The 17,220-nt window shown below is 46.2% G+C and overlaps 1 long non-coding RNA gene across 1 annotated transcript; it reads right to left on the bottom strand.

Annotated features, from left to right (window-relative positions):
• Window positions 1-9,884: 9,884 nt before the first annotated feature.
• Window positions 9,885-13,996, bottom strand: LOC121104434. Its single transcript, XR_005836765.1, has 3 exons — window positions 13,867-13,996; window positions 12,925-13,625; window positions 9,885-10,445 (listed from the first exon to the last, which is right to left on the bottom strand). It is a non-coding gene; the product is annotated as an uncharacterized LOC121104434 (long non-coding RNA).
• Window positions 13,997-17,220: the final 3,224 nt, after the last annotated feature.

The following is a 17,220-nucleotide window of genomic DNA, read 5'->3' as shown; positions in this document are numbered from 1 at the left end:
TGTTTCTACTTCCTAAAAGTGAAACTTCTAGGCCATAGAGTAAGTATATATTTAACTCTGAGAAACTGCCAGACTGTTCCCAAAGTGACTATACCATTTTGTATCCTATTTAGCAAGGTTATAGAATTCAAGGTTAAGATGTAAAAATCAATTCTATTTCTGTAGGATAGCTATGAATAATTGGAACTAAAAATTCAAAAAGTACCATTGATAACAGCATAAAATATGAAACATGTAGGGTTAAATTTAACAAAATGCATGTCTGACCCAAACACTGAAAACTACAAAATGCTGTTGAAAGAAACTTAAAAAGACCTAAATAAATGGAGAGATAAATATTGTGTTCATGGGTTGGAAACTTGATCTTAAGATGTTATTTTTCATGTTTGTTTATTTTTTAGTAGAAACTGGTAAACTAAAAATAGAAATCCAAAGAATCTAGGATAGTCAAAACAATATTGAAAAGCAGTACAAAGTTGGAAGGTTTACATGAGTCCATTTCACGAGTTTTTTTTTAACGCAATGATAATCAAGAGGGCATGGTTCTGGTATAAAGATAGTCTAGGTAGAAGATACTAGAGAAGGGACTACAACAGGTAAAGATTTAGGAAAAGACTTATGGAAAGGGGTCAAACTAGTAGCCTTGGCCTTATAAAGAGGAATTTGTAGGGAAAACAGAAAAATCTAATGGAGATTTTCTATCGATTTGTTTACTGCCTAGTATGTGATGTAATTCTTCTTTGGTGATAACCCTGAGTCTTCAATAAAGTTCTTAAGCTCAGAGGATGCTTGGTTTAAGTAAAATTATCATAGAAAGTCATGGAAGGCCTAATCAAGATGGTAGACTCAGATGATGGAGTGGAGTTGGGAGGCAGGGACTATCAAGAGGACATAATAATTAAGATCCAGAAATAAGTAGAATATAGACAGTAAAGCCTGAAGTACGATTAGGCATTGTATAAATGTATGAGAGCTTTTGGATGTTTCAGACTGTGGAAATAGAGTTCAGACCATCGTCAGCCAGATTCTCTATGGCCAGATAAAGGCTTTTCTTATGTGAAGGAGAATTTCTGAATCCAGTCATGGCATATTGTGCATTTCGGAGGGCACTGTTTTCATGTTCTCTGAATTTTCAATGAAAGCTGGTTCCCAGGGTTGTGCCACTCAACTCAGTGGCCCTCATTGATTGAGTCTGAAAACCAGCATTTTAAAAAAGGCTATGGGAGTGTGAGGTTTGCAGCATAATCTCCAAAAAACATATATTTTCTATTTCGTGTCTCTCAGCCATGTCCCTATAATATGTTCCTTACTTTATAAACCTCTCAGACAAAGACCCATTAAAAAGGACATGAAAGGGACTCAAGCCACATTATCAAATGGGACTCCCAAAAGGAATTCTTTCTTTTTTTTTTTTAAAGTTTATTTATTTAAGCAATCTCTACCCCCAACGTGGGGCTCAAACTCACCACCTGAGATCAAAGGCCACAGGCTCCATGGACTGAGCCAGCTAGGGGCCCCAAAAGGAATTCTTTTTTTTTTTTTTTTTTTTTTTTTAAGGGGCAGAGGGGCAGAGGGAGAGGGAGAGAGAGAATCTCAAGCAGACTCCCTGTCCGGCGCTGAGCCCCATGCCAGGCTTGATCTCCCAACTCTGAGATCCTGACCTGAGCTGAAATCAAGAGTCCCACACTTAACTGACTGAGCCACCCAGGCGCCCCAGGAATTCTTTCTTTACCCCTTCGATCTTCTCTGATTTGGAGAGTTAGAAAAAGGAAGGAAATCTTTTATTCACACAGCCTGGATTAAACCGTATGTCTAGTTCATTCTACCTACGTCTCAAATTCATTTTTTTTTTTAAGATTTATTTATTTATTTGAGAGAGACAGAATCTCTGGCAGACTCCCCACTGACAAGGAGCCCCACATGGGGCTCAATCCCAGGACCATGAGATCACGACCTGAGCTGAAATCAAGAGTTGGACGCTTAACCGACTGAGCTACCCAGGTGCCTCTCAATTTCATATTTCAAACCATTTACAAAGTCCTTCCCATTTAGGTATTCCAAATAATTAGGCATGTCCAAAACAGTAAAGCATTTACTGGTTTTTTTTTTAATGATTTTTTATTATATTATGCACTTACTGGTTTTTAACATTCAACATCCATTTCCTCTTCTTTCGTACCCAGATTTCCCTCTGGGGAATCATCCTCTCCCTCACTCAGGGTAGGGTTGACTGTTCTCCCAGTACTGGGCAGAGCATGCCACCACCACCACCCCCCCCCCCCCCCACAAGGCAACCCGCGCATCACATTCCCTGGCTTTTCTGATTGGTTTTCTAAGTTGGGTCAATCAGAGTGAAACTTTAACTGTGGAAAAGGCTTCCTTCTAAGCCATGCCTAAAATCGGAAGCGTTACCCATAACTCCTTTGTCCCCCTTTAAGTTAGTTAGGTCAGGTTCTATATTACCACAAAGTGAAACAACCCTAAACGGAACGCCGGATTTATTACGTCATCCTCCAAATTCATCCCAGCTTTCTGTATTTGTTGTCAGAGTGGAATGACTGCTGTTTCCGTCTCAGGATAAGCTAACTGCCATGACAGGTGACTTCCGGGATGTCAGTCACTGCTGTGGGAAGCCCAGCTGGTGTTTGTGTCTGGCCGGCTGCCTCTCAGGTAGTCGTTCAGAGACCCAGCCTCCTTCAGTCTTGTGGATCTGACCTCCTCCTCATTCATCGGGAGGGTGGGGAAGGAGAGGGGAGAAGCATATGTGGGAGGTTTTCGTGGACCAGACCCGGGTGAGAATCCTATTACTTCTGTTCACAGTCTTTGTTGAGAACCCAGTTACCCTGTACACCCAACTGCACGGGAGGCTGGGAAAGGTGTTCTAGCCGTGGCCCCATGAGGACGAGGAGGGGGCCCTCAAGCGCCAGAATTCAAAAGTGTGGTCATTTGTTATTTGTTCCTGTCCTTGAATTACTTTATTCAGCTGGTCGCTAAGTCCTGCTAGTTTTTATTTGGCAGTGTCTCTCTCCTCTCCGCCTTCTCCTCCCTTCTCTCTGCCACGTCCTTAACCCAGCCCCAACTGTTGCTCTCCGGTGCTTCAACCCATTCTGCGTTCCCCTTCACCAGGCTCCTCAAGGGCAGCCGCTGCCTTTCCCAGCTTTATATTCTTAGCGCCTACAGTCCCCTCCGAAGCACCGAGAAGTGTTTGCTTTGTGGAAACCTGACAGACTCATCTTCCTTATGCACCAATTTTCAGCAGGTCATCCCCTTGCTCAGAAATCTTCAGGCGATCTTATAGCTTATCCTGTCAGCCTTGCAGTTACCTGCTTGCCTTCAAGTGCTCGGGCCTTAATTTCTATCTTGTTCCACAACCTTCTTCTCTGCTCCCCAGGCCCAGCTCTCGCTCAAGCGGGTTCTGTCTTCTGGGTACGAAGGTATTACCATGTCTTTCCTGAAGTGCTCTCTTCTTTTCCCTCATCCCTCTGACTTTCCAAATACCGTCTTCCTTCAAGTTCTGTCAAGTTCTGCCTCCTCCACAAAGCTCTTCTTCTCTCTCCCGTTCTCCTTGACATCCCCCCTCTCTCAACTCCGGCTGCTTGTATTATTGGTAACCAGGGTGACCCCGTGTTCTGGCTTTTCTGAGAGGGCCCTGGATGCGCACGTGGTCTGTCCTCTTGTCAGACACTTTGGACTCAGATGCTCGGCATGAAAACTAGAAAAGATGGAACTGCTCTGAGTGGAGGGAGGGGGGCAGAAATAAACCACGCCATCAGCCCCAGCACCTTCTTGCCACCCTGTGAAGAGTGGAGTTTAAAAACCAATGATTGGGGAGCCTGGGTGGCTTAGTTGGTTTAGCATCTGCCTTCGGCTCAGGTCATGATCCCAGGGTCCTGGGATTGAGCTCCATACCAAGCCCCATATTGGGCTCCCTGCTCAGGGGGGAGCCTGCTTCTCCCTCTCCCTCTGCCCATCCCCCCCCCCCGCTTGTGCTCTCGCTCTCTCAAATAAATAAATAAAATCTTTAAAAAACCCCAATGATCAAGTCCAATCCCTTCCTTCTGTGGATGAGGAAGTGGAAGCACCTAGAGAGGCAGACTTGCTTCAGATCTCAGCTGGTTAGTGAGAGAAGCAGTCAGAAGCCTCGGCCCCTGGCTCCCAGGGCTGGCACAACTGCGTAGGAGGTAATAAATTCGACAGGGCCACTCCTGCCTGGTCGACTTCCCCATAGCTGAGATTTCAATAGTAGTAAATGCTCAATTCATACTTACACTGACTTGAATTCAGTTTCATATCAGAGGGTTTGAAATATAGGGAAATGAGCCAGGATCTGTGACTAAAACTATGAACCCATTATATACATTTAGACAGGATTAGAAGGGAACACAGAGAAATGGAGGTAATTTAATTTGATGGCTGGCAGGACTATGGGTGAATTTCTTTTACTTGTGCCAGATGTGAGGATGGCCATCTAATAGAATTAACTGGGGTCCAGATATCTTCTGTGCTACTCTCAATTTAACTGAGAACAGCTTTTTTCCCCCTCTTTCTTCCAATTTTCTTTTCTTTCTTTTTTTTTTCTAATTTCAAAGTTTACTGATACCAATGTTCTATCTTCTTTGAAGTTCCTTCTAATCTTCTCTTTTCCATTCAAAACCACCACCGCTGGCATTTGAAAGTCTCATTCACATTAGAAATTTATTATTAATATTATCAGCAAAATGTAACCTGAAATTATATACACCACAATTTTAAACATGGTAGAGCATTTGCAGAAGCATGGACCTTGCCTCAAGGGTTATAATGTGCATACTCCACGTCGATATGAAGCATGAATAAATCCTTTCAGATAAGATGACTTTTGGATCTTAAAGGTAGAAGATTCTTCAATTATGTTCAATAATAATATAAATCAATTTTTCAGGAAGAGACCATCCCCAAAGGACAGAGAACAAAGGCAAGAAGGAGGCTGCCTTAAAGAAAGGCTTGAAAGAGATGGGGGGAGTGATGTCATGCAGCTGAGAGTAAGCCAAGCTAAAGCCATGGGGTATAAAGTTGCTAACACCTCAGAGATGCCATCCTGTGAAAGAGAGGATTCCGTAGCATTTCTTCGCTAGATTTAGGGATAAGGACCAGGAGCTGCTTGTGTGTGAGAGAGATTGGTCTGATGTTTTCATTTCTCAACTCTTAAGAGCTGAGCAGTTTTGGAAAGCCATCATTTGCAAAACCTGCCAGATCACAGTGTGGTGCAAAGGGGGGAAGAAAATGCTGCTTTCAAAACTTTTAAATCACAAGGAAATTTAAGAGTCAACTACAAGTATTTCTTATGGGCCTTGTTTGGAATCTTGTTGTGTAGACCTTGTTGGGTGGGGGCCAAGGCTGCCCCATAAGGTTGAACAGTTTGTGCACTGCACGAAGGCCCAGGCTGAGGTGGTAAATCAAGCCAGGCTTTATTATTGGGTCCTGCACTGGTATAAGGCTGCTTTAGCCCAAAGGAAGGGCACTTTTCTCTAATTTATCCAAAACTGGCTTGCCAAGCCAAGTACCCAAAGGGTGTGTTCTTCTCTAAGTAGCTCAAAGGCACTGAGTAAGCTCATAGTGGCTTGGAAAGAAGGGGCCAAAAAGAGAGGAGTAAGGATACAGGAAGACGATAACATGGAGAGTTTAATTGAATTTGGAAGAGAAACATTCAGAAATGTTCAAGATACCATATAATCCGTTGTAGCATGACTGCCAGGATTCCATTTTCGTATTTCTTCTACTCTGCTCTCTACCTTCCACCCTCAGTGACTTCCTTCAAGCCCATCACTTTAACCTCCACTTTGATGCACAAGACCCCCAAATTTCTATCTGTGGCTCTGCTCTCTCTCCTTAGCTTTGGCACCACCTGCCCAAAATCCTATATTGGAAATATGCCTGGGTGGCCTTGATGCATCTTAAACTCAACACGTACCCCAAACACTATTCATTACCTCCCATGACCCCAAACTTGTTCTACGCTCTTGATCTTCCAAACCTGCATTCTCCTCTTTATTTCCTCGCCAATGCCTTGGTTCAAGTCTAATAGCATCAAAACTGTTCTGCCTGCCTCCATTAAAGCTGCCCTCCACATTTCTGCCGCAGTGATTTTCCTAAATGGAAAATCTTTTATGCCTCTCTGCTCCTTAGAACTCTACTGGTCCCGATTGGAGGTCAGAGGTCTTCATGATCTGGTCCCCGTATGTTTCTCTCCAGCCTCCATTCCTACTCCCCTCCCCTTCATATTTCTAAACAACTGGCCTGGAGGGTACTGCTCCTCCTTGCACCGTCTTCCTTGCCTCCTCCGTGCCTCTGCCCAGGATGTCTTGCTCTCCTCGCCTGCCAACTCAACTTGTTATTCACGGTTTCGCTTCCCTGAGGAAGGCTTCCCTTACAGAATTACTCTTTCTTCTGTGCCCTCTCAGGGGCTTGTACTGTTTGGGAACATATTTCTCTACATGTCAATCTTCCCTCCTAGATGGGGCTCCGTGATGGTTCATTTTATGAATCATCTTGACTGGCCTAAGGGATTCTACATAGCTGGTAAAACATCATTTTCGGATGTGCTGGTGAGAGTGTTTCCAGAAGAGATCAGCATTAGCATTTGAATTAGTGAGCAGAATAGAGAAGATAGCCCTCTCCCTGGGTGGGCATCATCCAATCCACCGAGGGCCTGAATAGAATAAAAAGGCAGAGCAAGGGAGCATTTGCCTTTTTTTTTTTCTTCTTCTTCTGATTTGAGCTGGACAATTGATCTTCTCCCTTCAAACATTGGTGCTCCTGGGTCCTGGGCCTTCCCACTCAGACTGGAACTTAGACCATTGGCTCCACTAGTCCTCAGGTCTTGGGAGTAGGACTCGATTACACTACAGGCTCTTCTGGTTCTCCAGCTTGTAGGTGGCAGATTGTGAGACTTCTTGGCCTCCCTAATCACGAGAGCTAAATTCAAATATGTGTGTGTGTGTGTGTGTGTGTGTATATATATATGTATATATATATGTGTATATATATATATGTATATATATATATATATATACACATATATATATACACATATATATATATAAAGTTTTACCGGGAAAATCAGGTGTTCTTACTTGGGAATTTGAAATTCAAAACACTGAAACAAGTTGCCAGCTGGCGGCAGTGGCAAAAGATGGAAGGATGCTGGGTGGTAGTTCCAGGACCCTCGCCAGCCGAATCACAGATAAATCACTGAGGTTAGAAGGCAGCAAAACTGTGAGTGGGAGAGGGAGGCAGCTGATGGAGCTGGAGAAAGAAGAAGGCACATGGAGAGTAACAACTTTGTGAAGGGTGGGTCACCAGCATGGGGAAGCTTGGGACTTTTTGCCGCTCATGTCTCTAAAGATGCCTCAAATCCAGAACACCTTGAAAGCTTAGTTCCCATGAGGACTGCCGTACCATGACTCAATATCAGATCCTGTGACGTCCCTGTCTCCTTCCTTACCTTTTGTGTGTTCTTAGAGTAACTCCCCCGCTCCCCTATTGATCAGATTGAGCAGATGGCCGTTCCTTTCACCCCCAACAGTGTGACTCAGAGTTGGGGCCCGATTAGATTAACACTCGTTGAGTTACACCGTAGGGATTTAAAAAGGAGAAAACGCAATGTAAGTGGCTGTGATCAAGCAAGGCTTTTGGAAAGAACTAGAACTTTAAGGGTGGGGGAAGAGTAGAGGGGGAGATAGTCCAGGCTCCGGACAGAGCACAGTGAGTAATCCAAAGTTTTGTCAAGGAAAGGGCTGGTTAGCGAGCAGCGATTTGGGACGGCGTTGGAAGGCTGCAGCTTGAGAGTCCTCTTGTGGATTTTTAGGCTGCCCCCCCCTCAGTTTCCCCAAGTCATCATTTGGATTAGTCTGACCCCAGAACTTGGGGAAGACAAAGGATGACTACTGAAGAATCTCACTGTGCTGTGGAAGATGGAAAGGTAAAATTGTACGGTAATAGTCCTGCAGACAGAATAATGTTGTAGTGGATTATTATGTTGTCTAAAAACAGTCTTTGCGAATGGTGAATGACACTTGTGAAATTTTCAGCCATTTACTTTGCAGTGCTTCCATTTCCATTCTATTTGGAGTGATGGTTTCTTTTCCAATGCCTCCCGTTTCCCTTCATCTTGGCGGTGGGAAATAGCCTGACAAGGTGCATTCAGGAGCTCTCTCAAGGTCCAACCACTCAAAGTTCTCCAGAATACTGGAAAGTTCCACTTCTTCAATTGTGTTAGTGTGTGTAGGAGGGGCGGGGCGAGAGAGAGCACAAGCAAGAGAGAGAATGGGAGCCAAAGAGAGAACAGGCAGCACTGGCCAGCTGCCATGGAGACAGACATCCGTGAAGAGGCATTTATGCAGAAACCCCCTAAGGGTGGGGGAATGCTTGAGGATAAAGCAAAACCCTTTCACATGCTTGAGCTTTGTACAACAAACCTAAATGTGGCTTATGCACCCTTCTAAACCTACGTTTCCCAGCATTTTAATTTTTAATATTTCATTTACTTAAGAAACTAGGTAATGTGCTCATGGCACGACATATAATATTTACGTGAGTCTTTGTAGTGAAAATCAAATCACTTTCTCATTCCTATGTCTCAGTCCGTCAGTATCTCAGGATCTTTCTTTGGAGACAACCTTTCTGGGGTGTGTGTGTGTGTGTGTTTTGTTTGTTTTTGCTTGACTTCCAAAAATAGTCCATGCATCAATTAGCAAAAAAAAAAAAAAATATATATATATATATATATATACCCACACACACACACACACACACACCCTTCTTCCTCTCCTTTTAAAGGTGAATGATAGCATACTATGCATACTATACTTAAATTTTTCATTATTTAATATATATCTTGGAGATAATTCCAGGGAGTATAATTTCAGGACTTACAACGCTGCTTTATTTTTGAATGATTACACGGTATTCTATCATATGAATGCATCATCATTTGTTTGACAGATTTTCTATTAGTGGTAGTGTGGGCTGAATTTGTATCTCCAAAATTTATAGGCTGAAGTCCTAACTCCCAGTTCCTCAGAATGTGACTGTATTTAGAGATTGAGTCTTTAAAGAGGTAATTTAGGTTAAATGAGGTTATTGGGGTGGGCCCTCATCTTATATGACTAGTATTCTTATAAGAAGAGGAAATTACAGGGCACCTGGGTGGCACAGCGGTTGAGCGTCTGCCTTCGGCTCAGGGCGTGATCCTGGGGTTATGGGATCGAGCCCCACATCAGGCTCCTCTGCTAGGAGACTGCTTCTTCCTCTCCCACTCCCCCTGCTTGTGTTCCCTCTCTCGCTGGCTGTCTCTATCTCTGTCAAATAAATAAATAAAATCTTTAAAAAGAAAAAAAGAAGAGGAAATTAGGACACAGACACACACACACACACACACACACACACACACACACACACGGAGGGAAGACCACATGAAGACACAGGGAGAAGGCTATCGTCTACAAGGCAGAGAGAGAGGCCTCAGCAGAAACCAACCGTGCTGACACTTTGGACTTCCAGCCTCCAGAATCATAAGAAAATAAATATCTGTTTGGAAGCCCCCCAGTCTGTGGGACTTGTTAGGGCAGCACTAGCGAATACTGGTGGGTAGCCAAGTTGCACTCAATCATTTGCTATTACAACTTACACTTGAATAGTTAACACTGTTTATATATCTGTATGGTAAATTCTAGAAGTAGAACTGTCAGGTCAGAGCAAAACTGGGCTAAAATAAAAGCTCTCTTATTTATAGAACTGTGTGTAGGGAATTCAGAAAGTAGATAAGCCAGTTTTGTTATATATGTTGAGGACCCATTGAGTTAAAAAAAAAAAGCGCCAAAAACCAGGGCCTAGGAAAAAAAGGGGGCATTATAGCTCAGAGAGTGTTAAAATGGAAAGACCTGTGGAAACTGTCTGGTCTCAATCCCCTAACAATACATATGAGGAAACTGAGTCCTTAGGAGACCACAACGTGAGCAGAACAGGGGCAGACCACAACATCAACCACCCCACCCCACCCCACACTACAACACACCACACAACATGGCCAGGTCTTTTGAAGTCCTATTGACATGACTTTTCACAATGCTTTAATCAACGAGCTGAAGTTTATTTGGGGGGAACATAAAGGCTGATTTTGCCGTGGGAAGGATACTACAGTGGAGCCATTCTGAAATTAAGCATGAAACCTCTCCTCCAAGAGAGTACTTACGGATCCACATTTCCGACAGCAAAATGAAAAAGTTGCAATATCGCTCATCGAGCTCAAAAGCCAGATTTCTCAGAACACATATAACAGCTCATCACTTTGACAGTAAGCACGAGAGCTGCGTTTGTCAAGCCTGCTCTGTGTCAGATGACACCAGGTGCTTCCACACACTTTTTCTTGTCGTTACCGCCGAAACGCTCATCTTTGGTTTCTTCACCTGTAACAGAGACAGAAAGAGTGCTTACCTCATATGTAAGGTTGTCTTTGGATGAAATGAGGTAGTCCGTGTACAGTACTTAGTGACCTGTCAGGCAGTGCTTGGTACTCCCTGAGAATGAGCGGTTCCCGTCGGTATCTCATGTATTTCTCTACAGAATGCCATGAGGTAGGGACTTTTGTTCCTATTATAGAGATGAGTAAACTAAGACTCAGAAAGTCAAGTAATTTGTTGTTCTATTGATTCTAATTTATTTTTATAACTTCGTTATAAACAGCCCGATGCAGTTGTGTATGGGTGATAAATGTCATCGCCCCCCCGGGGGTGGTTGGCTACCACCGAAAGCACGCTGTTAGAAACCCACTCTAAACCTGGCTACGGGCAGGGGCTGCAAGTCTCATCATCTGCATCCTCAGCCGGGCCTCTGTTGATGAGGGTAACACACATTAGAAATAGGTTTTTATCGGTGAAACGAGTGGCATGAAGAGGTTTGTAGGATAGGACTGCACCGTCCTTCCCACCGCTGTAGGAACAAGATACAGGAGCTGGCTCGGCACACCCAGTGGCTCAACACTTCATTCTGGGACCCCCCCCCCCCCATTCATGGAAAACTCTGTCTGTGGGTCCATGAGAAGATTGTGACCCTGACTCACAATGGCTGAATTTGCGATGAGTGAAGCCTCAGTGGAAAATCTTGTAGGTGCACCTAGGGACATCATCCTTTATTGGAATGGCCTGTGTGACTGCTTCTGTCCAGCTTGCCAGGAATGTCTGTGTGTCTGCGAATTGCCTGCACTGAAGCATCACACTGTGCGGCAGGTGGCTGTGGGAGCAGCTGTGGCTCCCAGCCACCTCTAAGAGTGGCAGGCCACTGGTAGCCAGAGCAAGTGTTGAATGGTCGTACTGGCTTGGATTGCGCAGATTGTGGCAGAATTGGAATGAGAACCTCAGTCTAGCTGACCCCAAAATGCGTGTCCTCAGCCAGCTCATCTTTCTACTTGATAATAGAAATGACTGGGGACACTCCTGATTATTCAGTTCAGGGTATTGCCACATAAAATGGCAAAAAAAAAAAAAAAAAAGTATCATAAAGGATTGAAAGGATTGATAGGATCATAAAGGATTGAAACTCCCTAAAATGGGAGTTTCTCTGTCTGAGCATCATGGATCTTAAGGGGCCCATGCTAAGCTTCAGCGCTCCAGGAATTCCTGAAAATTGTTTGCAACAGTTTTTGAATTATGTGACTGTGTGGAGTCATTTTTCATGATCAGAGTTCATAATTTTTCTAGAGAATCTCGAAAGGGTCTGTCTGTGACTCTACTGCCTAGAAATGTTTACTTCTGTTTTAGAAAATCAGGTAAAGACCTTCCATCTGCCCTCTAAAGACATTTTCCTAGACATCAGCACATGAATTTTCTCATGATTTACAGTTAGAGGTAAGTGGAGGGTGGTGGTGTCCTCATTTTGCTTAGCGAGGAATGGAAGTGCACCAGAAGCTCAGATGATACAGGGCCGGGCATCCTGCTGCATGGTCCTGTCTCTGGAGCTGCTCGGGAAGGAGCCTTCCCCAGGGTCCATCATTGCGGGCTTCCTAGCTCCTTGGTGACACGATTCATCTGCTGGCCTCTACGGCTTCCCTGAGAGGGCCTCCCGTGGTTCTGCCTCTGTGTTTCCTGCCCAGGCCACCTGCTTGGCCTGGAAGCTTCTCAGTTCTTCTCGCCCTGCAAGGCCCAGCTAGAGCTGAGCCCTGAGGAGCAGCCTCCCTGCACCCCCACCCCCCAGGGGAAAGCGCTCTCCTCTTACTCTGCCCCCAGAAGGGCTTAAATGTGTGTAAGTGGGCGAAGGTGAAGCGTTAACCATGGACTGCCTGGGATTGCTTCTCATACTCTTGAGTTTGTCCCTGGTGTTGGCCAGGTCACCACCGTCCGCGGAGCTCCCGGAAAGCTAACAATCAGTGGTGCATTTCTTAAGCTCTGTCCTCACCTGTTGAGGCAGGTCCTTCTGTCCCGCTTCAGGTCATCCTTATTGTTTCTGAGAGCCCCCTGGGGTGGCCCATATGTGGCCTGAGCACCACCCCCACCCTCCTGCACTGACTCTGGCCAACGGTGACGGCTCCTTGTGGCAGCCCCCGTGCTCACGGAGTCCCTGAAACTTGCAGCCAACGATGCCTGCCAGAGCCCATTTGCACCAGGGCCTCGGAGACAAAACTACTCTGGCTCTTCTGTTCACACTGCAGGAGACCCTCAGGGGTGGCCTTGAATTGGCCTCTCAGCTAAGTGGGGGGCAGCCCCTGATCTCCACCTCTGTGGTTTCTTTGTTTCATGCGTCTAGAGCAGTGGGGCTTTGCTCCCAGTGGCTTATGGAGTTTTATCTTGATAGCTCTTTTCCCAGTTCACTTGCCGGCCCCTCCCCCAGCATGCCATGTCCATGGGGACATATTCTAGGGTACCGTCCCTGGTCCAAAGTATATTTTCTTACCTCTCTTTCTCTTAGGGTAGATTCTTTGTAGAAGGTCTCCTGGTAATAATATGCCGCAGGCAGGTCCTGGCTGCAGGTTTGCCGCAGCTCCATCTTGGAACCCTTGCCGTAAACTTACGACGCTGGCCCTTCTCCTGTGTCCAGATGAGGAAGCCCTAGCCCAGAGGGGCGAGATAACTTGCTAAGGTGGCCCAGAAAATTAGTGGCAGAACCAGGCTTCCCGACTCCCAGCCTACTGATTATTCCTCAGATCAGTGGCTTTCCAGCTTTCTCTCTCTTTTTAAACCCAACGTACCTCTTTCTTGAAATCATTTGAGAAGCCCAACATGTCAAACAAATATGGCTGGGGCGGCTCTAGATGAAGCTGAGGAGAACGTGGCCGTTTCCATAGCTCCGCTGTCCCTTCCTCAAAGGCAGCTGCGCCCTGAGCTTTGTCTGAGGAAGGACTCTGAAAACACTACTCCCAGAACACCTGGTCCCACCCAGAACACCAACCAGCCCCCGTTCCATCAGAAAGGGATGCAGGTTCATTTTTCCACAGGCCAACAAGTAATGCAGTTTATCTGGTGGTGATTTATTCTTTCTTTCTCCCGGCCACGTCACTGGAGTCACATCTCCAGGGCTCTGAGTCTTTAATCTTTCTCTTCCCCATGAGGTCCTTTCGCTGAGACACTTTCATCCTGGCAGGTGATCCCACAAGCCTTTAAGGAGTGGTAAAATGATATGGAGAAATAATCAGAGGCCCCAAGGCTGCCTTAGGTGATGTTTGTTCCGTCTCCCCCGCCCTCCCTCTGAGCTTTGGGTTTTCTATTCAGGCTCATGAATGCCACACCCGGGGCATTCCAGCTGAGCTCTCTGTAGCTGAGCCAGAGTTCATAGACAGCTGGAGAAAAATGTGCTGAAGAAGCAAGACCTCCATGCTGTTATCCTGTTGGGACTCACCCAGTAGCTGCAGTCAGCCTAGCATGACCAGGTGCTGAAACGGTCTGCTCTGTGTGGTGAAAAATGTGAGGCTGGTGAGCAGTCCCCAAAGCCCTCGGCCTCGGTCCTCGTCCCCCCCTGAGTCAGGAATGACTGCAGAATGAGCAAGCATCAAGGATACAGGAAGGACTTGCCAGAGTGAGAGAGGTATGTGGGAGCCATTCAGGATGACTCATGAGATTTCCACCTGATAAAGGAGCGCCAGCCCTTCCTGGATATGCGTTAGGAGACGCTCAGCTCTTGAGAACCCTTCCCAAATGCAACACACTGCAAACTCCAGCCTGTTCCTGTTCTCCAGGTAGGGAAAAACAAGACTACAGAAGGGAAATGGATTCCAAAAAATGACACTTAGAGACACCTTCATGCCTCAGGTGCAGATTCTAGGTTAAAATGTCTGTTGGCCCCGGGGGAGACTGTTCCAGAGTGTGGCCACTTGTCTGCTCTTCCTGAAGCTATGCATTCCATAGTTGATGGCTATTTGTGTGGCCCCTTTCCAGATGGCAGCTCCGGGGACTTGATGAGTAACAATAACCCACATTTCCATGGCAGTTTCTAGATCCAGAGCACTTTCTCATATATATATAGCAGGCAGGGTTCAGCGCAGGCCACAGAATTGAGTAGTTTAAGCAGAAAGGGATTTAATATAGAGAATGAGGTGCACAAGGAGCAGGCTTCAGGCTGGGCCTCCAGGAATGACCCCCAGAGCTGTCTCCCAGATCTGGCCTGCCCAGAGACCATCTCCTTTTGCCACAGTCAGGAAGCTACTGCCAGAAATGTTGGCTCCAAGGTTGTTATAAAGTGGGGATCAGAGCTGTGGGCTGCAGTGCCACGTGACTCCGGTTTTGATCGGTGCCAGCAGAATGCATACCTCATGCTCACCTGTCTCCCACCTTAACTTTTTAAATTCAAGCCCTGTGCAAGGACATCTGGTTCGTAGAACCAAATTATATCTGGAAGCATAGCTGCAAGGGAGCCGGAAACAAGGTTTTAGCTTTGCAGCACAGGAAGGCACACAGAAAACTGGAGATGTCTATTCTGTATCTGCCCACACTATATCTCACTTACTAGTCACAGGAAGTCTGAAAAGTGATGGGAGAAGGGCTAGCCTCATGTAGCACATGAACAGAGGGGGCATGATGATGTGGTTAGAGAAGAACAGGGAGGGGAGCAAGTGAAGTTTGTGTTGAGGTCTCCAGAATCTGAGGGCCTCAACTAGATGAGGGACTGAGCAGGGATAGTGTTCCAGGCAGGCAGAGAGGTGCGCAGAAAGCTGGTGAGCCTGGAGGGAGCGTGCTGCAGGTGCAGAACAGAACTGAAGGAGCAGGGGGTGTGTGTGAGGGGCAGGGAGAGGAGGAAGTGGAATGAGGCTGGAGAGGCTCCAGGGACAGATGGTCAAGCCCTGGAGGCCTCATTGACAAATTTGGCCTTTCTCCTAAGAGCGATGGGAAGCCACTCAAGGGTTTTATGGAGGGGAATGGTTGGTGGAGGTGTGCGTGGGACATGATCGTATTTAATTTTGCAGAAGTCACTGGCTGCAGTGTGTCCTGACGCCATGCCTGTATTTGCCCACAATTGCCATCAAACCACCATTCTCCTATATTACTAAAGGGGTTTATTTCTGCATCGTTCCCATTCTTTCCTTCCAAGCAATAAGAGAAGGAAACAACAGCAAGATGAGGTCTACAAATCTGGGAAGGTATTTATGGTTTTTTGTTTGTTTGTTTGTTTTTGTTTTTTGTTTTTTTTTACGTTTGTGTAAATAAAAGCTCCTGGGTAAACCATTAATTTCCTTTGTTGCTCCTCTAGGATGTTAGGAAGGGCATTCAGTGTGAGCTGTTCGAAATGCTTCTGCAAGGTGCTCTGTGGGTGGTGTTCAGTAAGGTGTGGAAATGAATCAGCAGGTGAGGCCCCTGACGTGCCTCTCGTCCTCTAGAAATCCGGGAGCACTGGGCTGCTGTGGCCCCCGGTGGGCAACAGCTTGGTGGGGGGTGGGTCTCCTCTCACTGTTCAGTGACTCGGGGGCTTGCCAGCACACGGTTGGGGCCTCACTTCAGAGATCAAAGGGCAGACATTTAAAAAAGTGGCAGATGTGACCGGGCTCTGAAAAGGCCACTGGTTCTAACACAATTGGCCCCTGAGACTCAACTTCCTCCAGAGCCTTTCTTCCCTCAAGCAGCCAGCTCTGCTAGCCCTTCCTCCAGGAGGCCTGCATGCGATGTCCAGCTCATGGTCTCAGCTGGATGGAGACCCAGGCTCCGGGTCCTGGGTTCCTAACCAGCTGGTGAGCTCCTTGCAGGAAGGGATCACATCTTTTACATGTTACTGTATTCCTTACCACGTTCATCTTGGTTGGCTCATGGTCTGAATTCAAAATAGTCCCCAATCAGGAGATTTTTTTACTTCCTTTGGGTCATGGCTGTGGGGTGGGGTGTCTATGGACCGCACGTTCAAAACATTTAAATCCTCAACAGGGCTTCTCAGAAGTGAACTTCTTTCTGATTCTCCCAGGCCTACACCCTGGGGGGTTGTCCACAGTGGCCCTGAGACCAGTGGTCAGGCGCAGGCCGTGTGCTTTGTGAGGTGACCCCTGGGATGGCACGTGGAAGCAGCTGCAGTCCTTGTGGGCACGGCCTCCCCCTTCCTGCAGAGTTGTGCAGAGCCAGAGTTGGTCTGCAGGTGCATTTTGAGGCAGAGTATTAACAACCATTTAAATGTGCGGGCCAAAGACATTGATGTTTCTTACTTGCCCCGCTTTTCTTTCACTGGTTTCCCAGAGAAACTGCTATGGTAGGAGCCCTATAGACGTGATGTGGTCCCCATGCTGATTGCCTTTCAAAGCCGCTGTGACCCACCGGGGGAAAGTATTGGATTGTAGCAAACTGATTTCTCTTTGTATGAACGACCAGAATGTGTTGGGTTGGGTACTCTGGAGCTTACTTCTTTGCTCATTTGGAACATTCCTTGGTCATCTCTGCTTCCCCATCTATGGCTACCCAATAGGAATAAAAACTCCAGAGAACCATTTCTATTTATATACAGGGGATTCTGAGAAAAAGACAGCAAGAAGCCAAAGATAACAATGAAGTGACAAATGATTAATGAAGTAAAACATTATGCACAGATAGTTCAGTCAAATTCATAGGGACGGAAAGTAGGTGGTTGTTTCCAGGGCTGGGGGGAGGGGAGAACGGAAAGTTGGTGTTTGATGGGTGCAGAGTTTCATTTTGGGGAGATGAAAAAGTTCCGGAGATGGATGGTGGTGATGGTTGTACAACAGTTCATGCCCCTGAACTGTGCACCAGAAATGGCTGACGT

Source organism: Ursus maritimus, unplaced genomic scaffold (assembly GCF_017311325.1).
Source record: "Ursus maritimus isolate PB19 unplaced genomic scaffold, ASM1731132v1 scaffold_1, whole genome shotgun sequence".
Taxonomy (NCBI): Eukaryota; Metazoa; Chordata; class Mammalia; order Carnivora; family Ursidae; genus Ursus; species Ursus maritimus.
The sequence above is the reverse complement of the archived record's forward strand: the minus strand, read 5'-3'. Positions and strand labels throughout refer to the sequence as shown.